Consider the following 26,100-nt stretch of genomic DNA (forward strand, 5'->3'; position numbering starts at 1 on the left):
AGTAAACCTGTAACATAAAACGAAAACATATTGCAGTGGTGGATAGATGGCAACCAATATAGTACAGTTATCTACACAGGCTAATGTATACTGGCTTTATATAAAATATTAATTTCTCCTACGTATCGTATCAACAACTCCATAAAACCGACCATAATGACTCACATGCTTTAACATATATAATCTACGTATAACACATTTCCATTAAAAGATGCCCTATTTGTTCATGATATACAACGAAAATGATTGTAATGTCATATTTTTCAGAACGCTGGATAAACCTCATGGCCGTACCAGAAAGAACAAAATCCAATACGATGGGACTTCAGGATGAGATATTTTACACATCGGTTGAAGCTCCTGTTGAATCCTTCCCGCGAACCAAATACTTCCAATCTAACCTGAAGGATATATTTTCTAGGTAACACAAAATTTATGGTAGGTGTATGCGTTTTCGCATTAGGTGGTGATGTTGATACATATATAGAGTAAGCAGCATTAAAACAAAAATAGACAGACAGGCAGTATAATGCATCAAACTAATTTCACATATGGCGTATTCAATTCATCAGTGTGCTTATTGCATCAAGCCTTTTATTTTATTTATATTCCAATACTCACTGGAACTGAATCGAATTCTGATTGTGTTTAACAGCTGTTTCGAAGTTCTAAGATGGTCGTATTGACGTATTTATAACGACCTATTCCTGTGCCACTATACTTTTCTGCATATATTCAAAAACTAACAAAAAATCAAATAAATGTTCCATTATATTTGATATTGCCTGCGTACACTAGTTTCTTGTATTTCAGGAGCGACACAGAATGGGGGGGAGGGGGGGGGGCGAAAATGTAGTAGTCAGCTATTATGCTTTACGGATGTAGGCCAAAACGTGTTAAGAGGTGAAGTCTGGGTAAGTGGGTGTTTTAAGAGCTGTTTTAGTATAAAATACACAAAGGCAGAAAACATTCATAGAGTAATACTTTGTGCCTACATACCTGTTGATCTGAATGAGTGTTTGTGTCTGTATCCCTATTCTGTACATGTCTTTCAATCTCTGACTGTCGTCATACAAGGGATGTGCATTCTCTCCAGATTTATATTTAAATAAGAATTATAGAAAATTCCTCCTCCACTATATGCAGATCATTATTCTTCTTGTCTTTCAGACACAATTCCAGAGAGTCTGAAACCTCCAAAAATTAACTCCTGCTCTCTCAGTGATGCCGTGTTTCATTTGACCAGTTCCAATCCCATGCTGTTCCTGTTTGGCTCGACACATTCCAAAATCCCGAAGGCGGATTTAGTCAAGGAATCCAGACCTACAAAGGTCGAGACTCACCTACTGGACGAAATACCTTCGTTGGATGACAAAGAGAAGAAACACAAACTGTTTGGGGCTATTTGTACCATCAGGATGATAGAGACACTAAAGGTATTGTTTTGGTTTGACATGTTGTCATTCTTTTATCATTTAGTATAGTAATATCTGATAATCAAAAGGTCTATCAGTAATAATGATAAGAATCTAAGACATGGGTTTTAAACCAGCCGGTTTAGCTTGTACATATGTGCTGTCAAGTCGTTTTATTAGGCCAATAATCAAATATATAATTGAACAATCATTTACAAGGTACTCAACAGTCGGAATGTTAACTAACAACACAGACATGATGAACATGAACTTGATCGGTAAAATGTTTAATGAAATGATTTTTGTTTTCATATTTCCAAGTCTGATTGACGTCACATGTCATAATAAGAACGTAAACCTATTTATTTTTTCTAATATCCTCGAAACTTCGTGTATGTGTGTAGGCGTATGCTTATGGTTTTCATCTTTAGTATACATTCATCCTCTGACACGAAATCCAAATCAAACAACAGTCAGCAGTCCTTATTATTACAGCTTTGAAAAACTCAAACCTTTTTGCCCATGAAGTTTCACTAAATATTTTTGTTCTAAATTTGTGTCAGACATTGGGGCCCCGAGTGGCCGAGTGGTCTAAAGCGCTCTTTGTTACGGATCACTGCCATCTCACCTCTGTCTGCGGCGGTTCGAGTCTAAGATTCAGCCAATGTGGGTATGTGAGAAAGCTTGCCAGTAGCTTCTCGTGGGTCGGTGGTTCTTTCCGGGGTTTTCTCTGGTTCTTCCTCCACCATTAATACTGGCCGCCATGTATAGCCTATCATGTGCTGCAAAATGGCGTTAAACCCCACAACAACAACAACAACAAGTGTCAGACATTAAGGTGCTGTTTACCGTATATACCGGCTTAAAAGTGCAATACGTCGTTAATCTTTACCTTTTGCGCTACTCATGTACTTATAATTGTGTCGTGTTGTGAGACATTTATTCCGAGTTCATGACATAATTATCTAGCAAAATATGGACATCTGATCTGTTGCATTACTTATAACAAAAAGTATAAATTTCGTTTCTAGGGAAAAGAGACGTTGCTAAGACTGAAAAACTGCGTCGGAGTAGAAAACATACTGTTCTTTATAGATGCAACGTCTGAATCGAACAAGGATTTAGTTGTCAATAATTTGGAAATTTTACGCAATTTTCTTGCACAGAAAATGAATGTTGTCTATCAAAGTAAAAACGACATGTCTACTGTCATCAGCAACCACATGGAGCACAAGTTTATTAACGCATTTCATATATTGAACCAGTATTTGATAGAGGCCACTAGGAGAACAAGATATCCATGTGGATGCATCTTTGGACAAGAAGACGCAAAGGACCGACTGACCGCAGCAATAATGGCTTTTTACAAGACTCCATTAACGATATTAGACTTACTTCTAACCAGACAGCCTGCATCTGACGAAAATGTGATTGAAACGGAAAAGGCGATGGAAATTGCAATTGTTCGTTTCACAAAGATTGTGGTTATTAGAGAGATTATGAGCACATACGAACTGAAAGGTGATGTAGTCGCTGAATATTTACAGGAATTAAATTACGATGAACAATCCATGAAGCTTCTGATAACAAGCAATGTTGTCGGGAAAGCCCTACAGAAATCTCACCAGGTGAAATTTGATCTAATAACACAATTACAGATAATTGCTAAAAATCACAAGGAAAGTATCTATGTCGAGCAACTACTTTCTGAAAGTAGACTAACTGAAAGATTATACAACACTTATGGAAAGCGAAAAGAAAGAAAGGCAAAAAATAGTTTACGAAAACAATTCGAAGCATTTTCAAAAACCATTGCCGAAGACGTTTCTACGGTCTTACTGAACTACGTCCTGGATATATGTAGCAGAATTAATGGAATTAGGGTTAAGATAGACCTTTTAGCACATCTAAGGCAAGAACTTCTGAGAATTATGGAAAAGACAATCGATGAAAAGAAATATGTTGAGGTTATGCCGGAACTACAAAACTGGAAAGATCTCCATGGAAGGTTGGTACACTGTATTTTTTTAAATATTATGTATATTTAAGGAACACTGTGGCTCATTTACTCATAAATTACCGCTTCATACAATCAATAAAATAAATTCATCAATCGTTCCATTTGGTAATCACTTAATCCTACTGTTATTAGGCAGATAATATTCTATAACATAGTTTGCTATGACGAATTGTATGCACATACTGGACAAGCTTACTAATTAGATAACTGACCGTGTCATCGTTGCGCTTGCTCATTATGCAAAACAATCATAATAATTGATTGTGTACACTTACTTTGACCATGTTGATCATACGTGCCTGGTCCTACGTTGCCATTACAAAATCGTTATATTTATTTCATCTGTTCGCCCTCAAAGATTCACAAGTAAGTGATTGGTTTATTGGTATGTGTACCTTCTCATATGCCTATAAATGAATTTAACCTCATTGAAATGTTCTTTTTATACACTTCCTTTTGGTAATCGATTTACTTTTTCCCTTTATTCTTACTGTTTTGAATACATTTATAGGCTTATATATCTGGGTCAAATATCTTAAAGGTTGATAAGGCCTCTTCTTATCCATTAGGAGGGTACACTCTGTTCAAATCTACAGATGGGTGAACTATAGAGGTTTCAGCATTACTGTTGATTTCCTACAACACTTTTTATGACATACCCAATGGTAATTGCGACAATCCGTGTTACTATTTCCACCTCTTCGAACCGGGTAATTTACTTTGTCTCCAAATGTATTTGTTTTTGATTGTATACTTCATCTCATCTTTCATGTTATGTGCTGAACGAACTGCTGTATATTTGCAGTCTCTTCTTTTTTTCCGAATTGCAGTGTCTTGGGAGCTATATGACTTCAGTGTTTGTCTCTGATTTTACACAATCCATGATTATAACCTCTCATTTGCCGATTCCAGATTTTATTTGGATAGCAGCGGTAACATTCACAGGAACCAGAAGTCCTTTTAAGATTAATTTCAAAATTTTAGACCGTCCATGAAGAGCTGGTTGCTGCTCTTTATGGACTTGGGCTTTGTTTTTTATCCATCTAGTTCTGTCTGCAAACTCGTCAGGAGAATGAGTACAAAGACAAACCTTACCTTACCGCCGTTAGTAAGACCTTTGTAGAAACACCTTTATTGATCTTGACATTCACAGTGCATTATCCTTAACCTGACGTTTTAATCGCAAACACCTGATAATGTTAGCGACGATTATTCGTGTGGTTTTGACAACGCCAATTGTATCCGTTGAGATTAGATCAACGGATGGGTTATATCTTTGTAGGCTTTTATTTAGCTATAGCTCATGGTGTTGGTCAGCATTGCTGATGTCACCTTTTTCAGCGATGTTGTGTCATTCATTTGATAGTTGGCGTCCCCCAAATGGTTTATAGACTATTAGCATTGAGTTGTATTCATACGTGTTGACCCCGTTGAAATGTTTGTATTTTTGTTTTATCTGGAATTATGATTATTATTATTGTTATTATTATTATTATTATTATTATTATTATTGTAGTGCCCTTGACTATATCTTTTTACTTCTTGGCCTTTGCTGATATAACCTTAATTAGTCTGAGAACCAGTCTGCAAAGAATGGCTATTTGGTTCTTTTGATCTGTGCCAGCATGTCTGTGGGAACTACATTCCTTAAAGCCGTTTGACAGACAAATTTGTAACTTGAATTTAGAGTGAAACAACGAAACAATAAATTTAGCTGTGATGCATGGTTGTCATCAGTTTCTTGGCTAATGCCATTGTAAAGATTTTGTAGCATGTATTAGGAATGACGATTAGGCTTGCTTTTTACAGTGCTTCCTTCTCTTTTTTTTCCAGTAGTTTCAGCCCGTTTACGTTTCCTATTTTAACAACTATTTTCCATTTGAATCGTTGTCTCCATTTGTCTTCTTAATTGTTTTGTTGAATAGGATTTGCCCATTTGACTCGCTCTTTACTATTTTTCTGGCAAGCAACTAGAGTGTATTTCTTTAGCTGCTTCAAAGTTCTTCAGCGAGAATCCCAGTTATTTCTGACATGGTCTTGATGTCTGCTACATATAGATCCAATGATTAATTTGTCTTCATGAAAAAATAGAATTACAACGCAGAGACGCCTTCACTTATTTATTTATTTATTTATTTATTATTATTATTATTATTATTATTATTATTATTATTATTATTTTAAGTTGTGGCTATATAAAATTAATAGGACAAAGTAATTTATAATTTTGAAACAGGTCAATGTATCGCATCATATTTTAAAAATAAAAAGAATTAAATGATTTTACTTTAATGTAACACTACGGTAGTTAAATCTTCTAAATGAACATTCTTCTTTTACAGGTCACATGCTTGGGAAGCTCTTTGTATTCGTGAAAGAACCAGAACCTGGCGAACGTGCAAACGAGGTCCAGTTGAACGTCCGAAAATGCTTAGTAGATTATCCGGGTGAAATTCTTATAGAAGTTTTCTCTGATTCTCGTTATGCAGGAGGAGATTGCATTGAAAGTTCCAGAAAAATTACAATGGGTGATGCATTTTTAAGGTGTGGATGGTTATCTTGGTATAATCGGTCTTTTCATGAATAAAATTGAGAATGAGAGTAACGACCTTCATTTCGTTACAAGCAATCATGTTGTTTTAAAGCCTGGAGATGTTAAAACCACTAAGCCGACTCCAGTCCCCCTTGGTAGGTGCGCACACTCTTTGACATCAGAAAACAAGCTGTTAGATATCAGTGCCATTCAGATTTATTCATCCATGAAACATCGCTGCAATCCTTTATTCCACGATGACAATAAACTTCGCAAATGTCATATACCGGATATGGAGTCTATCAAGAAGCTGATTGGAGAAGGTGAGCACGTCTATAAAAGAGGTTCGTCAAGTGGGGTTACCAGAGGATGTATCCTATTTTCCGATTTTCAATACATTAACCTGAATAAACATAATTTTGTAGTTGGTGTACCAGTTGGATGCGACGAAGGAACCTTTGCTCAACCAGGTGATAGTGGAGCTGTAGTGTACACTGAAATAAAAAATGACGAAATCCTTTATATAGCCATACTCATGGGGGAATTAGAATTACGAGGAACGAGAGGCAATTCTACCTTTTGTGACTTGAAATCAGTGATAGATCCTTATATTACAACAAGTTGTCTCTCGGAAGGATTGAATGAACTCGAAAAAGAGTTTAATTGTAAATTAACATTACCAAATTCATGAGCAAAACAATCCGATATTACGAAAAGATAACTTGAATACTGTTGCTTAGAGAAGATATTTAGCCGCAAATGACAAAGCACTTTCTAGCAAACGTTTGTGACAATGCTAGTTTCTACATATATATTATTCGAAGAAATCTTCATCTCACTGTAAAAATAAAAAGATTAGAGATTTCGAGATGAAACTCGTTCGATTAAAATGCTAGCAGTAGAATCTATTTCAAAATGATTATTTCATGAGGAAAACAATAACAAATATTTCAAATGAACGAACAAAATAAAAACAACTAAACAATCGAAGCTACGTGAAACCTAGGTCAATATATCTTCTCATTCATATTTCCATCACGTTCACTAAGAGCATTGAAAATTAATCTCAATATTTTTATTTTCTTTAATTTTGTCTTCGAAGGTTAAAAATAACCTCAGATCCTAATTATTCTCTCCCCGGTCTCCTTACAAATTGAGCAATCATAAGAATACTACAAAACTAGAAGCTTGAATTTTAGAGGTGATCATGGGTTACAAGGCAACAATTAAAGACTAAAAACAAAATGTATGGTTCGCTCAACATTTATGGGACAGGTGTTATAAACATTTTCTACAGCAATTTATTATTCTATTGCATGTGATATTATCAAAATGAAAGAAATCCTGTGCAAACCCTGACGAAAAATGTCAGAAACATTTGTTTTTAGAAAGGATGACGTTTCTACTTAGTCTACAAGCTTGCATCGCAGATGTAAATATTGCTGATGCAATGATTGCCTTGACATACTGCCGATGTTAGGATTACCTTAGCATATTGCTGATGCTATGATTAAATTGACATATTGCTGATGCTATGATTGCCTTGGCATATTGCTGATGCTATGATTGCCTTGGCATATTGCTGATGCTATGATTTCCCTGGCATACTGCTGATGTTAGGATTACCTTGGCATATTGTTGATGCTATGATTGCATTGGCATATTGCTGATGCTATGCTATGATTGCTTTGGCATATTGCTGAAGTTAGGATTACTTTGGCATATTACTGATGTTATGATGACCTTGGCACATTATTGATGATATTATTGCCTTGGTATATTTATGATATTATTAATGCATTGGCATATTACTAATGCTATGATTGCCTTGACATATTACTGATGTTATGATTGCCTCGGCATATTTCTGATTTTATTATTGCCTTGGCATTTCACTGATGTTCGGATTGTCTTAGCATATTGAACATGAACGATTAAAGAAACAGTAATTTACATAGTTTGAAATCAGTGCATCGACGTTTTAATTTAGGATCATTTGCTCTTCAGTGTTTGAAGTATTTTGTCAGTTTCAGTTTCTTTTGATAGTATAAAATTGTTTTCATATGCGTGATATATGTCTTTAAGACTTACATTATTGTTAAAATGTTTGCCCCCCCCCTCCGACCCATCTTGGTTCTGCTGGTAGGCCGTATCTCCGACTGTCATTGCTTTTTAGGAGTGTTTTACTGAACTTTTAGCACTTTATGGGGAGAGACATTAATAATATTTTGTATGACGACTTGCAAGAAGGAGCATAATATAACCAAGTGTTCAAATCTCGGATGTCCTGGAGGGGGAGAGGAAATGCTACGAAATAATGTACGGCCATCTTTAAGTATTGGGACATTAATTAATTTACGGTCAAAGAACATGCTACTGGCGGGAAATAAAAATAGAGTACTAAATATTTTGAGCTGATTCCACTGGCTACTAAACGGATTTAACTTTTGTCGATTATTAATTTCATAAAGTTCAAGATATTTACGCTTAATGTGCGAAATGTTAATGAGATAAGAATATTCCCATTTCTCTCCATATTATTTACAATGTTAATCGATTGTATATTACCATCGTTTAGACGATTTGTAAGGTTGATAGATATCGTCATTCACATCATTTTATCCAATGTACTATCCTCGTAGTCAATGTAAACAAAGATTAGCTTAGACATTTCCAATGTACTGCCCTCGTAGTCAATGTAAACAACGATTAGCTTAGACATTTCCAATGTACTGCCCTCGTAGTCAATGCAAACAAAGATTAGCTTAGACATTTCCAATGTACTGCCCTCGTAGTCAGTGTAAACAAAGATTAGCTTAGACATTTCCAATGTACTGCCCTCGTATTCAATGTAAACAAAGATTAGCTTAGACATTTCCAATGTACTGCCCTCGTAGTCAATGTAAACAAAGATTAGCTTAGACATTTCCAATGTACTGCCCTCGTAGTCAATGCAAACAAAGATTAGCTTAGACATTTCCAAAGTACTGCCCTCGTAGTCAATGCAAATAAAGATTAGCTTAGACATTTCCAATGTACTGCCCTCGTAGTCAGTGTAAACAAAGATTAGCTTAGACATTTCCAATGTACTGCCCTCGTAGTCAATGTAAACAAAGATTAGCTTAGACATTTCCAATGTACTGCCCTCATAGTCAATGTAAACAAAGATTAGCTTAGACATTTCCAATGTACTGCCCTCGTAGTCAATGTAAGCAAAGATTAGCTTAGACTGAACATTTCCAATATAGTATCCTCACAAACAACGATTAGCTTACACTGTACATTTCCAATATAATATCCTTACAAACAACGATTAGCTTTAAATTTAATTTGTCCAGATCCACTGCGAATGGTCTGAAAAGTATTCCAGTGGGTTGGGCGAAATGAAGTGAAATGTTTTTTCTTCTTCTTCTTTTATAATTGTTTCTTTTGATTAATACAGGTGTGAACCAAACATTTTCAAAATGATCAAGTTGCGTAAAAGCGTAATGAAGTAAACACAAATAAACAAACAAAAACCAAAACTTGCAGTGTGAAAACTTCTTTCAAATAATCATAGTTCACGCACATTTGTTATTTGATAAAATCAGAGAAGCGATATAAAATTAACATTAGCATAAAATACTGTCTTATAAAACCTAAAACATCAGTAATATTGAACATGTAAGGAAAGCATTTCATCATTATCATCAATTAATTGACAGTGGATGAAAAATGTCTATCATCTTAGCAGGGCAGTATTATCCATTAGGTACAGTAGACCTGCCAAAAACATCTTACCAAAAAAGTGTACAAACAAAGAGGCAGAGTAAGGTCAATGTCAATCGTTTTATTAAAAAAGTACATACATACTTACATACATACATACATACATACATACATACTTACATACATACTTACATACATACATACATACATACATACTTACATACATACATACATACATACATACTTACATACATACATATAAACACACAGACACATACATACATACATGTGCAAAAAGTGCATACATACATATATGCATACATACGTACATACATACTTACATACATACATATAAACACACAGACACATACATACATACATGTGCAAAAAGTGCATACATACATATATGCATACATACGTACATACATACTTACATACATACATATACACACACAGACACATACATACATACATGTGCAAAAAGTGCATACATACATATATGCATACATACGTACATACATACTTACATACATACATATACACACACAGACACATACATACATACATGTGCAAAAAGTGCATACATACATATATGCATACATACGTACATACATACTTACATACATACATATACACACACAGACACATACATACATACATGTGCAAAAAGTGCATACATACATATATGCATACATACGTACATACATACTTACATACATACATATACACACACAGACACATACATACATACATACATGTGCAAAAAGTGCATACATACATATATGCATACATACGTACATACATACTTACATACATACATATACACACACAGACACATACATACATACATGTGCAAAAAGTGCATACATACATATATGAATACATACGTACATACATACTTGCATACCTACATATACACACACAGACACATACATACATGTGCAAAAAGAATCAGTTAATTACTGGAACTTCTGATGCACGTGAAGAATGTCAGATGCCTCCTGGACGAGCTGGCCATAAAGGAGATCCAGGAAAGTGCCAGCATAGTAGAAGGGGAGGAGGACAAAAAAAGAAAGAAAAGGAGAAGTAAAATAAAAGAACAATTTTGCCTCGTCTCATGATTAGGCCTCTGTCAAGCCTGAGGTGAGGACGCCAACACCACCACGTCAGCCACATTCACAATCACTACCACCAATACTGAGAGCCGCCGTCTCCCAGATTGAAAATTCGGACGAAGAGTTGGAGAGACAGCGGCAAAGGTTGGAGCCGCAGAGGCCTCATCATCCCAGGATCTGGCATACGAGAAGACAGAGGGAAATCTTCACTATCCCTCAATGTGAAAACTGGGTTGATGAGCCACTCAACCCCCTCGCCGCTTCCAAACATTCAAATCAATTGGGACAACGTCTTGAGCCGCCGTTGTGTGTGTGGTGCCCGGCGTGGGAGGTGCCACCATTGAAAGGTGCATCTGAAGTTGAATAAAAAAACAGCCCTTCTCAGGGCTAACCAAATCTATAGAAAAGAGACTGATCAAATTGACAATCCTATAATTATGTGTGCTTGTTTATGTGTGTGTGTTCACGCGCGTACGTTTGTGTGTATAAGTGTGTATGTGTGTTTGTGTGTAAGTGTGCGCGAAAGTTTGTGTGTGTGTTTATGTATATGTGTGCACGTGTACGTTTGTGTGTTTTTTTTTATCTTAACAACAAAACCTTGTCCCTGCACAATTTTCCTTCCCACTATGTATTGATAGAAAGTATAAAATTATTTGTTGGTATTAGTGTGTTGTTTTGTATAAAAATTTATTTTAGGTTAGCATTCTAATTACTGTGAATTGTTTAGTAGGTGATATTTATAGTTGGTGAGAGGGGATGTTTTCCTTCTAGCCCGTGCTTGAGCCATAAAGTGGATCGTTCGTCATTCGCTCAATTCAAACCTGAATAATCAAAGAAGATGGCTTCAAACAAATTGATATAATGAAGACATTGCAAGAGGCAGTCGTTCACATCGGGATGGTGGACGAATTTTTTTTTTATTAGATTGGAATTTGGTGCCTATAGCCTTCACAGGTTAAAAATGGAAATAAAGAATTGGAAGAAGACCAAGGAAAGACTTAAAGAGTTGATGAAACAGGAAAAGGATGACGAGGAAGACAAATAAGAAAAATAACAAATTAGAGAAAGGAACGAAAAAGCTGAAAAAGAAGAGGAAAACGACAAGAGGAAACAAGAGGAGGAGGAGAAGGAGAAAACGGAGAATGAAAAGTAGAAGAAAAGGAAGAGTAGAGTAGCAAAGAAAAAAAGAAGTTGGTAGAGGAGAAAAAGAAATTAGAAAAAGAAGAAGAAACCTAAAGGCCATTTTCATGGCCACTCCATTCCCTCGAGATGATTTACTCTCTTGCCAAACATCTTTAGTCCATGTTTTATTTGATAGATGTTCTTAAATCTATGTTTGTGTCATATTTCTATGTCTCTGACTATGTCTCTAACCCTGTCTCTAACCACGGCTCTATGCCTATATGTCTTTGTCTCTATTTGTTACTAAAGTAACACGTAAACATGTCTGCCCCTTGCAACACTGTTTCGCCCGATTGAGGTCAGCCACTTGCAACATTGTTACCTGTGCCCAGTACCGTGACGTCACCCCTGTTCAATTCCTATTGTCCGTACATAGTCCAACTCCGTTTATACCTTTTGTCCGTATAGTACAAAGACCCTCTCTGTAATGCTAATTGCCATTATCCGTATAGTACAACCCCTAAATTTAACAGAGAAGTCCCATTGTCCGTACAGTATCCCCACTCTGTATTCACGACGAAATGTGGTGGAACTATTTCCACTCGTTTAAATTAAGAGGTTCTTCAATAAGCGTGCAAGCACCGAAACGCGGTGGCGCTATGAATGGGTTGTTATCCCCATTAAGCGTCTTACAATAAATACAGACTAAGACGATGGGCGTGTGTGTTTCTATTCCCTCCCACTGTATGTTCCGTGGGGCATAAATGCTCCAGACTAACTAAATAGCACGCATTGTGTGCATAAATGCATGCCGGAGTGTGGCTCTAATTCCTTCCCGTACGAGTAACTAAATACCCATTATTAAACATGTATATCGTTATTGCTGTCTGTGTTAAAATAGTAAATATATCATATATTTGTCTATGTTTACATAAATGATTTAAATCCTGTTAGCCCTTCTTGATACAATCTTCGGTGAGTAATTCGGAAGCAAAGTGCGCAAGCCGACAGGAAAACTAAGTGAATTTTTACCGCGTAAACGGGGACGCAGTTTTCCAACTGATACACCGAGGTTTAGAGTCGAGTGGAACGTGTGTATTGTTGTGTACAGCATGATCTGAAATAAAATACGAACAAAACGGGGACATGCTCAGATACGCTTATTTTAATGTTTGTATCATTAAATAAGGCATTGGGATTCCATTGAAGCCGACATTACAAAACGGGGATGTCCCCGTTTCGAGTTGTGTTCCCGGTTTGTTGGTGTGTATTCACACTGATGTCCCAGTATCCCCCATTTTACAAACTCTCTCTCTCTCTCTCACACACAGACACACACACACGCACAAACACGCACACACACACAACGAGTTAGAGGGTACAATGACTTTTCTAATGGTCTGTTCATTTAAGATTAAAGATAATTATATACCAGAGTTGATGCCTTTGGTTTTCTATTCGAGACATATGAGTGACCCTGAAAGGGATTTTTTCTTTTCTTCTAATATATATATATATATATATATATATATATATATATATATATATATATATATATATATATATATATATATATATATATATATATATATATATATATATATATATTTGGCAACTTGATCAGTCTCTCTTTTCTAGAGATCTGAATAAGGGCTGTTTTTCTAACTCCGGATATACCTGGTCAATGTCCGCACCTCCCTGATCTAGCACAAAATAGACAGCGTCGGCTCCAATCCTGCTCCCAATTGATTTGTGTTGATGGGAGCGCGGATGGGGATTGCGTGGCTTCACTATCCCATTCTTCAGTCTAATTGATAGTGAAGACTTGTTCCCTCCCTCTTCTTCTATTCCAGATCCACGGATGATGTGGCACCTGTGGTTGTTGTTGTTGGCGCAGCGACACTTACTCTTGCCTCTGTCTCTCCAATTCTTCTTCCAGTTTTCAACCAGGGGGACAGCGGCTGTTGGTGCTAGATGGGGTTGTGGCAGGCGATGTGGTGGTGATTGTGTCCTCACCACATGCCTCAACTCACACGTTCGGCTCATGATTAGTATCGGATTTTTCTTTTCTTCCTCCTCTTATTTCTTCTTCCTTTCTTCCTCCTCTATCATTGCTCTTTCGGCAATTTCCTCCATAGCCAGTTCACCAGGAGGTGACGGACACACTCCAGGTGCATCTGGAGCTCTAGCAGTTTTGCAATTCTGCTCATTTTGTTGAAGTTGATACCTCAAGTATGGGTAGCCACACTGTTCGTTCGTTCGTTCAATGAGAAGCTTTCGCCCATTCGGACATGTGCGCCTAGTTAGGGTCCAGCACCGCTGGATATTTAGTTACTCGTACGGGAAGGAATTAGAGCCACACTCCGGTATGCATTTATGCACACAAAGCGTGCTATTTAGTTAGTCCGATTCCGGTGCATTTATGCCCCACGGAACATACAGTGGGCGGGAATAGAAACACACATGCCCATCGTCTTAGTCTGTATTTATTGTAAGACGCTTAATGGGGATAACAACCCATTCATAGCGCCACCGCGTTTCGGTGCTTGCACGCTTATCGAAGAACCTGTTAATTTAAACGAGTGGAAATAGTTCCACCACATTTCGTCGTGAGTACAGAGTGGGGATACTATACGGACAATGGGACTTCTCCGTTAAATTTAGGGGTTGTACTATACGGACAATGGCAATTAGCATTACAGAGAGGGTCTTTGTACTATACGGACAAAAGGTATAAACGGAGTTGGACTATGTACGGACAATAGGAATTGAACAGGGGTGACGTCACGGTACTGGGCACAGGCAACAATGTTGGAAGTGGCTGACCTCAATCGGGAGAAACAGTGTTGCAAGGGGCAGACATGTTTACGTGTTACTCTAGGAACAAATAGAGACAAAGACATAGAGACACAGAGACGTGGTTAGAGACAGGGTTAGAGACATAGACAGAGACATAGAAATATGACACAAACATAGATTTAAGAACATAAATCTATCATATAAAACATGGACTAAAGATGTTTGGCAAGAGAGTAAATCATCTCAAGGCAATGGAGTGGCCATGAAAATGGCCTTTGGGTTTCTTCTTCTTTTTCTAATTTCTTTTTCTCCTCTACCAACTTTTTTTTTTTCTTTGCTACTTTACTCTTCATTTTCTTCTCCTACTTTTCATTCTCCGTTTTCTCCTTCTCCTTCTCCTCTTGTTTCCTCTTGTCGTTTTCCTCTTCTTTTTCAGCTTTTTCGTTCCTTTCTCTAATTTGCTATTTTCTTATTTGTCCTCCTCGTCCTCCTTTTCCTGTTTCATCAACTCTCTACGTCTTTCCTTGGTCTTCTTCCATTTCTTTATTTCCATTTTTAACCTGTGAAGGCTATAGGCACCAAATTCCAACCTAATAAAAAAAAAATCCTCCACCATCCCGATGTGAACTACTGCCTCTTGCAATGTCTTCATTATATCAATTTGTTTGAAGCCATCTTCTTTGATTATTCAGGTTTGAATTGAGCGAATGACGAACGATCCACTTTATGGCTCAAGCACGGACTAGAAGGAAAACATCCCCTCTCACCAACTATAAATATCACCTACTAAACAATTCAAAGTAATTAGAATGCAAACCTAAAATAAATTTTTATACAAAACAACACACTAATACCAACAAATAATTTTATACTTTCTATCAATACATAGTTGGAAGGAAAATTGTGCAGGGATAAGGTTTTGTTGTTAAGATAAAAAAGAAACACACACAAACGTACACGTGCACACATACACAAAAACACACACACAAACTTACGCGCACACTTACACACAGACACACATACACACACTTATACACACAAACGTACGCGCGTGAACACACACATAAACAAGCACACAAAATTATAGGATTGTCAATTTGATCAGTATCTTTTCTATAGAATTGGTTAGCCCTGAGAAGAGCTGTTTTTTTATTCAACTTCAGATGCACCTTTCAATGGTGGCACCTCCCACGCCGGGCACCACACACACAACGGCGGCTCCAGGCGTTGTCTCAATTGATTTGAATGTTTGGGAGCGGAGAGGGGGTTGAGTGGCTCATCAACCCAGTTCTCACATTGAGGGATAGTGAAGATTTCCCTCTGTCTTCTCGTATGCCAGATCCAGGGATGATGAGGCCTCTGCGGCTCCAACCTTTGCCGCTGTCTCTCCAACTCTTCGTCCGAATTTTCAATCTGGGAGACGGCGGCTCTCAGTACTGGTGGTAGTGGTTGTGGATGTGGCTGACGTGGTGGTGTTGGCTTCCTCACCTCAGGCTTGACAGAGGCCTAATCATGAGACGAGGCAAAATTGTTCTTTTATTTTACTTCTCCTTTTCTTTCTTCTTTTTTTCCTCCTCCCCTTCTACTATGCTGACACTTTCCTGAATCTCCTGTATGGCCAGCTCGTCCAGGAGGCATCTGACATTCTTCACGTGCATCTGAAGTTCCAGTAATTTACTGATTCTGCGCATTGTTTTTCATCTTGTATCGTTGACGAAGGGTAGCCAGACTGACGAACTCTCCGCTTTATATCCCTGAAGCGCGGACGTAATGGAAAACATCCCCTTAAACAAAAGTTAACAATACCCACTTCATCGCTCATAACATGGAAATCAAGGACCTAAAAACAACATTCACGTTCACTTTTTTTACCTTCAAACACTCTTTATTACCACTCATTCATACAAAAAATACACATAGACTATCTTAAAAGGATGAAAACGAAGTGTTTATAGACACACGTCTATTCTATAACGTACAGACAAATACAATGACAGACAAATATTTTGACATTTTTACTACTATCATTTTTCTAGATTGTTGGGGTAGCCCAGAAAAGGGCTGTTTCGTTGGGGAGTTATGGCAATCTCTTATCATCTAAGATTGCGTCCTCGCCTGGCTGCAGGATTTCCCACAGAATAGGGTCTGCTTCTGCGAAAGGAGATGAAGAACTTTTTCGTATCCACTCGACACCTCACAAAGCCTCTTTTTGGCTCCTGTTAATGCTACTGCTGTTGTTACTGCTCTCTCTCTGGTTCTGAAGTCTATACTTCTCGGTCAATTCTTCTCGATTTCATCTTTAAACACCTCTTCTATTAGGTCTTGGGCCACTTTTTAATATCTTGACATTCTCTATCTTTTCAGGTTTGGGTATCAGGTTTTGCCTGATACGATGTAAATTTACGTGGGCTTCGTTCAGTTTAGCTAAATTGGAAGTAATCTTCATACGTTGACGAGTCAACAATGGATAGTCAGACTGGAGACCTCCCCGCTTTATATGTCTCAAGCGCGGACGCGATAGAAAATATTTCTTCAGTTTTTAGGGTATTAACGCTATAGCTCGTCTTATGGTGAGGGATAGGGAGAAATCAAAGAGCATAGATATTGAAAAAAGTTTCTTTTTAAAAACAAACAACCAACAATTTTTTCCAAACATAAAATTTGTATTCAACCCACAATTAACTAACACATAATATAACAATTCATGCTATATCAAATAACATATTTTTGACAAGGGTGACAACGTTGCGAAGTCAAGTTAGACTTCCACTGATGGCGGTGATTTAGCCATTGATGTACGTTACGTTTCCTAGCTATAAGCAAGAGATATCCATAATGGTCACAAAACCATCGATCTACTTTATTATCGTTTCTAGAAGAGTCATTATCAAAATAAGTCACTAAATGTTCTAAGGGATATCAAAGACTGCGTTGGTGAAGAAAACACACACCATATTGTACTCACCCTATGGAATCTGTGCCTTGTAATTTCACATTATTGAATCGTGTCGTCTGGGCATTTCTTCTCATAAAGTCGATGGTGTCGTCTTCAAAAGGCGGTAATCAAAACGAATCAAAATACTCCACACAGGCATCTTGAGGAAAGAAGATCGCTAACCAGTGGGTTTCTGAGAGATGACTGTTGTCCGTGTTGATGACATAAACTCGATGGTCTTTAGATTTGAGATGAGGCAGTTCATCTTTAGCGCACACGGCAGGATTCCAAGAAGCGGTGTACGAACTGTTTTTCGAAAGGTAATAAAGTTCCCAGGTATCCATTTTGTTTTGTTTTTTCTGTCAAAAGTAATCGTCTCTTTGTTTCATCTCTTAAAAGATCTCCGACAAGTAACCGTTTCTTTGTTTCGTCTCCGCACACAGAGCCAAGAGAGATTCTATGTGATGGATCTCTAGAGCAGTCAATGGAGGGGAGGAATGATCACGCAAGTCTTTATACCACTGATGCAACACTGATTCTTCCGAGATGAGACCCCAAGCGTCAGCCAGATACTCATCCAATTTTTCTTCTTGATTTATCATCAAACAATCATCATGTTGAATTTGACTGGGATGATCGTTTTGACATACCTAGCAATCTGTATTGCTAAAGCCTGTAATGGTTTCTTTCAGGTGTTTGGCAAAACAGGAGACTAAATGTTGTTCTTGTTCTGGACATCTGGACATGACAGTCACCTCTTCGTCTTTGTTTCTTTTTGGCGGGTGGTTCTGCTTCCACGCTATTCTCCCATTCCATTTCCAAAGATTCTCTACCATTCAAAGAGAAATAAGAGCCTTCCATAGCTTCTAATAGTCTAGAATGACTTCTCTCAAACTGTTGATTTCTATCGTATTGTCGAATTCGGCATACAAGATGACGTACACCGTCTACGTTTGAGGTGTAGCAAACTGAAGTCCCCAAACGCAGTTGACCGGATTTTATACGGTGCAAATGTTCCTCGTCGCTTCCTTGGTCTGGAGAGAAATCAAAGGCCCAGAAAGCATAACCTCCTGCATAATAGTCGTACGATATACCGTGACTGGTATTGGTCCCTAGCTGTCCAGCAGCTTCGTACAAGGAAAAGTACGACATCAAGTAATTTTTCTGTACAAAGTTAGGTTCGAAGGGTCTGGTACACAATGTCTTGCCATCGCAACTGACTTCAATCTTTGACACTCTGTAGTGGTTAAACTCGAAATGATTTTAATCGTAATCTCCGTTGAGGGCTTCTTTACTGAGGATACCAATGATTAATCGCTTGGGTAACTGTCCTTGGAACAGATGGTTTCGATCTTGGATCGGAGTCCAGTATCAATGGTGAAAGTTTTCACTTCCACGCTTCGTATGGGATACTTGCCGGTCGTTTTGCTCAAAGTGTGACTGATGTCCTTTCCCACTTTAGGTAATACTTTCACTCGTCGCAAGTAAAGTCTGGCTTCTTGGATGATGGTTGTGTATTTGTTGGAATAGACCATCAAATGGAAAACGGTACTGCTACGATTCAGTCTCAGGCGGATATCCACTACGATCAACAAGTAGATTACTTGCAACCATATGTCCAAATGCAAACGATCCATCAGTTCTAAATTATGTACTTGCAGCCCACATTATGAGTATTGCCAACTTCTATCAGGGCTGTGTTGTTAAACTTGTCCTCTCCCGCTGTGTTAGGTTTCAATACGACGCAAGCATACAGATAAGTGCTCTTGGCATGTTTTCCGTACGTCAATATATTTTCCAGGTACGCTCGGTGAGGGCATGTATCCATGCTGCTGATGACTAGTTTGTTATTCAAGTACAAATTCACTTTGCTGAATAAGGAATGCAAGCAATTGTTGACGGGAGATAGTCTGGAATTGCCATCTGGAACAGTGTCGCCTGTTTTGATCACTTTGAATTTCAAGTTAAAGTAACTGCTATTTAGATCGATCTAATCTTCATGCTATCCTTTCATTTCAAATTCGATGGGAGCTGAATCCGTCATAGAGGAGACGGGATGAAATTCTACCCAGTGGGATTATTGCATCGTCATAATAGTCGGTGTGATGGCAAACAGATCCCTACCGACTTTGAACATGCGCAAGACTCTCGGTGCATCATTTTTTCTACTGGTGGTGGTGTTGTGAGGTTGTACCTTCTTGTAAGGTGACAGCTTTATTTGGCTATCGTTATCTAGAGGGTGATCGACTTGGTATTGTCGTTGCTTGGATCGAGTAAATATTAAAATAAGGTGTAATGCTTATAAATAGAATCAATAGAGATCTGAGCTGATATATAGAACACAAGCCCCCGTACATTGAAAAACAAAAATTTAATCAATTACATAAACAACTGGGGTAGTACATTACATTAGAAAGATAAACTTCTTTTTTAAATAAATCTTTCACCGAATTTAAAACACAAATATATTTATATAATTAGCCGATCTGTTTAAATGATAGAAATGGTTCATCATATAATCGAGTGAACGATCGATGTCATTGCCATGTACAACTTCATAACCTGTTATTCCGGTCCACTCCAACTTCAGTATGATGGTTCCTCTAGGTCCTTTCGCTTTTTCTCTATTCCAACCTCCTTACTGTCTCGCCTCTTTTCGGCCCTCAAACTTTGTGTGGGTAGGTGGATACGTAAGTACGTAGATACTTGGATAAGTAGGTACGTGGAAATGTCAGTGGATTCTTCTTTGGATACGTTTGTGGATACGTCGTGGAGATATTTCCCCTTGTGCGTTCAAGCTTTGTTTCTTTCTACGCCAAAATTGTGTTCGTTGACTTTCCAGACATCCGGTCTTTTTAACCAATATTTTACGAATGAATTTCTTCCAAATTCAGTCGCGGACTCCCTTATATCTTCACTCCTGCAGAAAAATTGTAGACTGACTAGATTTCGTTCGATGAGGGAAATTGAACCCCACAAACTTTTTGTGTGGGAACCCAGCCTCATTTTTAGTGTTACAAATCAGGATTAAATATATGTACCACCTTTTATACCTAGACACCAAAATTGTGGTCAGCATGACTTATAGAATTCCAAACAACAGATCTGGAAAATTTCAAATCTGACAGTTCCGATATAAAATTGAAGGCTCCCGTCTCTTTTCTAGTTGTATTACGGTTAAATAAACGAAGGCTTAATTAAGAATCGCTTCCTCTCCGACACAGACATTAGAAATCATTGCATTATAACGATTTAGCAAGCAAAGCGGCATATTTCAAGGCGTGTAGTCCTCGTGTCACAGTTTTTCCAAGGGTCGCGTGATGATTCAATAATTAGGTAAACGTACATTCTTGTCTGGTTCCTAGATGGTCACTTTAAAATGTTGATCCTCTCCAGTGTGCAAGGCTTCTTTCAGCACATCACGTTCACTGCTTTACTCGTGCAATGATTTAGAGTTAATCAGTTCACTTTATACTCAGTGTGCACTTCTCGTTGGTCCCAGTATTCGTAGCAGTAATTGTTAGGACTGCCCCTAGCAGAACTTAGAATTTTGTCGTTTGGGTGATCGTCCGTCTAGGCTCCTAAATGGTCTCCTTCGATGTCAGGGTGACGGTGACCAGTTCGAACAATGTAGAGGCACCTGTCTGTGTAAAGGTACAGGACGCAATGTCCTAACTGGTGTAAGGCTTCATACAATTTTAAGCGAATATTGGCTGTCACGTTGCCCGCAGTGATGACATTTCCAAATTTGTCGGCCTGTACACACTCGAGTTATTCTTCGCAACTGACTAAGATCAACCCTTCACAAGTGACTTCCACGTGTTTCATGTATTTTGTTTTGTCGTTTATCATCTGGAAGTAGCGGGAAGGTTCTGTCAAATTCTACGTCTTTTAAAAAATGGTCGTTGTGCAATTTTTCCGATTCAACATCACTTTGTCAAACAATCGTCTTCTTTCGTTTTTCTCCGCCTAGCCTAAATTGATACCCTCTTGCTCAAAGTATTTCTCTGAATTTATTTCGGTCTTCGAGAGTTTGACACCAAGAAGGAAAGCCGCTGGTTTCTTGTTTCATTTTCGAAAAGGCATGAACGTAGTCTGCGAAAATGTCTTTCTGAGTCTCGTCCTGCTTGTGCTACTGTTCTGTCTTGGGAAAGTGGTAAATTACGTAAACCTCTAACAATTGGAATCGCAGGTCCAGAGCTTTAAACAATTCCGCGCTGATCCACGTTCCCATCAAGGTACGTTCTTCCTGAGTGTAAAGACAAGGTTGACTTTGGTTACAAGAGTCAACACAAGTAAGGTACAATGTAAACATCAGTTTTCCTTGGCAGTGGTGAGGTAAAACGTAATGACACTAGTTCGTGGGAGGCAACACATTACATTTGATCGATACTTTTTATTGTCGAATGTTGTCCAGGTCGTTGCGTTTTGTCAGCAATTGCAGGTGAGCTGAGGAAAACTGACAATATTTGCACACGGAACCATACAGTGAACATGCTCCCATGCGTTTCTCTTCGTCATCGTGGTACAGCAAACAGGTGGCATTCGTCCGTCCTCCATACAAACTATTTTAGATGTTATACAACGTATCTGGAAATTTTGTGAGCAATCACCGTGGCATAGCGATGGCAATCTCTCTAACGTCCGAAGTCCTCTTGATTCCACGTCTCGTCGATAGGGTCTAAGATCCATTGGGCGAAATCGATCAGCGTGTTCAACCCACGAAAGACTTTTTAACATTCTCCAGGAATATTGCTACAGTGCGGGCAATGACTAAAGATAGGTTCTTGGATGCACCTCTCGCACGCTTAATGAGCCAAGAAGAATTAGAAATGTGAATGCCGTTCTCTTGCATGATTTCGAAATCAAAATAAATGAAATTCCCTTTCTTTTTCTGATCCTCATCCTCTTCGAGTTTGGATTGATATTTTGAATGTAGAATTCGTGTTCCAAGTCCACGATTTGGTGACAAATGGGACAGCGTTTCTTTCCTGAACAAATGTGAGCCTTGGCACTATTGGTACGTATGACTTGTCCACAAGTAGAACACGATTTCATCAGTTGGCAAGCACTTTTCTGCTGTAAACATGGCGTCTTCTGATATTGCTGGTAGCTGGTAGGTCTGACAAGCGTTCCCTGTCAAGCTGGGCAATGCACTCGTTCGAGTCCTTCGTCAAGACAGGGTTTAGAGACCAAACATCCTGGACATTTCGATCCACAATGCTTCTGTTGCTCTTCGACCGTTATACTCATAGTCACATTTCTCACAGTAATAACCGTATCCAAGGAGTTCAGTGGTACTGATAATGGCATCGACATATTCATCATGATGATAGACTTGAATGTATTTTCCGTCTTTAAAATTGTCACCTCGAAACAAAGGTTTTCCACGCACATCTTGAAGGCGCACTTTTAATGTGTAAGGTGGAGCTAAGAAGTCTTGTAATTATTGCAGTTCAGGAATGCCACAGGGTGTGTCTTTGGATAGGCCTGCTTGCTGTAACAGGAGTTCTGCTTCTCTCCGTTGTTTGGCTCGGTCCGATCGTTAAATAGTTTTCCAGGCTCTTGTCCATTCTTCCGCGTTGGTCTTGTCGGCATAGGTGCTAAACACATTTTGCCTTGAATGTTGTTAATTTGGACAAGGCTTCGCTTGAAGCTACGAAGGCGGTCTACCAATAACACGTTTTTGCGTTGTCCCGTCCCTTTGGGAAGAGAAATGTGGGTCATATACAGTATTGCTTTTCCATCGGCAATGTGAAACTGGTCGTTGTATTGCTGCACGTGTTTATTCGTGTCAATGACTCTGGAACGTGTCAACTGTGCTCGGCTGCTAAACTCGATGTGTTGTGAAATCTGAGTGTTACTTCTAAGAGAATAGACCAGAAAAAATGTAAGTGTCTCTTGGTTTTGGTTTTTATAATAATAATAATAAGAACCTTTACTCATGCACTCACACACGTGCATCATGAGAAAAAGGGGATTTACCTTTTACTTGATTTGGCAAACGCTGAATAGTCGCTATTTTCGATAGAGGGGGGTAGCCATGAAAATGACAGTTGGGCGTTCGTTTTTTAAAGCAACTCAGGAATGGGAGGTAATGAGCTTTAAATGCCTTATTCCTTTGCCACGGCGAAGACCTACTTTTTGACCCGCTGATGTCGATGATTTGCTAGATATCACTACTGTTGGAATCTCAAGAGTATTGGGCGTTTGGACGGGGTTGGACTGTTTGGCTCGGGAACGTCTTTTTCTCTTGGGTCGTATTAAAGAAATCTGATTCATTTGTTTCAGACTCATTAACTCTGCCAAGATGTCTAAGAGTGCAGTCACCATTTGACTTTCACTGTCCTCCGTCTCTCGTTGGCCTTGTTTCTTCTTAGCTTCTTCTTCTTCTTCCTCTGGTATTAGTCTTGCCTCTTCTTCTCACTGTTACTGCTGAATGAGAAAGACTTGTTCTGCTTCTATCTGCTGTTGCAAACATTGCTCCTATTCATCTTTCTGCCTCTGTCTGAAATCCTCGATTTGCAGTAAGGAAGGAGAAGGTGGTGAGAGTGCTGATACCGGTACAAATTCTTGCTAAGAAGAGAGAAAATCCACTAAATCCCAATTTGGTCTCTTCTGGAAATATGACCGTTTTTGCTTTAGTAGCCACTGCTATGCCATCACATCTCGTCTCCACGGCTGGTGCACCCCAATTCCTCGTCTTCGTAGTTTTTGTCATGTTCTAACTCTATTGCGTCGGTTCACTGCAACTGACGCTAGCGCACCTAAATAGGGAATGTGACGTCACGTGTAGCTCTCTTCGGATTTGAAGAGAGACTCCGCACTGTGACTGAATTTTGTAACGCGTGTTTGGAGTGGTGAAAGAGGTCAGTTCGTTTCATCCCGTTCTTCCACTATAAATACACGCGGTTCACCTCATTCCATTTACCTGTTCTCGTCACAAGATGTGGACTAACATATAAGCGTCTACTCTCCTATCGTCGATGTTGCTCCACCCGGGCTTTCCCATATATGTGAAATCATCATGGGCTATCAGCAAGATCACATATACGGCTATTTGGAACGAAGGATATATGTGGAGAGGCAAGGCTGTCTGAAGCGAGTCTTAATCTACGGTCCGGATATCAGACGAAGTTTGAGGAAGATAAGAAGACCTATGCGATGTTCTCTATGTTAACTCCGTGGTGTTAACAAAACTCCCTAAGGCCATTTTCAGGGTCACTCATATGTTTCGAAAAGATGTATATTCTCTTTGCCAAAAACACTTTTTGTCTTTCTGTTGTATAGTTGTTTGTTTGTTTGTTTATATATGTATATGTCTGTCTACGTCTATGTCTATGTTGTCTTTGTCCCCCTACAAACCTTGACCATATATAGACCCTGTCAATTTTCATTTGACGCTAGACAGTCCCACCCTGTTCCATTTCTCTCTAGACAATCCCACCCATGTTATATTCCCCTTGTCGCTGTCTCTATATCGTCCCACATGTTAAAGTCCCATTGCCGCCAAAGGGTCCCACCTTGCCGCCATATCGACCCAACCCTTTTAAATATAAGAGTCCTTAACTACTAATATATTCACAGCTGTGTATCGGAGCAGGTGAAGTTATGTAATTTGAAAATGTACATGCAAGACTGGAATACAGTATGAACACAGCCACGCATATTGCCGTATCTATTCAAGAACGGTATGTGTAGAATTCTAGTCTATAAACAGTTGTATGAAGTTATCACTACCACGTGACTCAGATTACTGCATACAGCACCTATATGTAACATAAAGCGGCGTACAATGATTATATAGACTAACCTATACAAGTAGAAATATATCGTATTTCCTGTATGTTTTTTTTTCTTTCTTTAGCAACATTTATTCTCTGAGTGATATGACGAAACAAAGACTTATAACGAATTATTACCTGATTAGTATACATGAGCATGATGTAGTTTGAAATTATCAAGATTTGAAAGTGAATAAGTGTGCATTTATCCTGCTCTAAATTAGACATAATTTCAAAACAATAATTTAAAATTTCCTTCTTTCCTGTTTTTGCAAAGACAAAAATATCTTTACATAAGCTTCTTGAAGTAATTCATGTATGCATATGTTGACTTTCTTAAACTTACATTGGCTGTGACTCTCCGACATTGAATCTAATCAAAACCTGACTCCTATAATATGTCATGTTCTGTTGACCTTTTCTTTCACCTGTCAAATTAAAACTTCGAAAATTAAACTTTTAAAACATCGATACCTACTTTAACTCTCGATACAGTCGACGCTTTATACAAAAGACTGCTAAATTTAAATGGATCGGAAATTCCAAAGGTCACCAGAACCTGAGATTTCATTGGTGTTTATCAAATCTCCATTATGTCTGAGTTATTGATTTTACTCAGATTGATCCGCATTGATAATTGTATTATGTTGTCTGCTTTACGTGTTTTAC

General features: G+C 38.3%; 1 long non-coding RNA gene across 1 annotated transcript; it reads right to left on the minus strand.

Annotated features, from left to right (window-relative positions):
• Positions 1-5,551: 5,551 nt before the first annotated feature.
• LOC149779726 (uncharacterized) lies at positions 5,552-25,908 on the minus strand. The gene is made up of 2 exons (XR_016415424.1): positions 25,778-25,908; positions 5,552-6,462 (listed from the first exon to the last, which is right to left on the minus strand). It is a non-coding gene; the product is annotated as an uncharacterized LOC149779726 (long non-coding RNA).
• Between the last annotated feature and the right edge of the window lie 192 nt (positions 25,909-26,100).

The sequence above is a fragment of the Sinohyriopsis cumingii genome, chromosome 17, assembly GCF_028554795.1.
Source record: "Sinohyriopsis cumingii isolate HCF-2022 chromosome 17, ASM2855479v2, whole genome shotgun sequence".
Lineage (NCBI taxonomy): Eukaryota > Metazoa > Mollusca > Bivalvia > Unionida > Unionidae > Sinohyriopsis > Sinohyriopsis cumingii.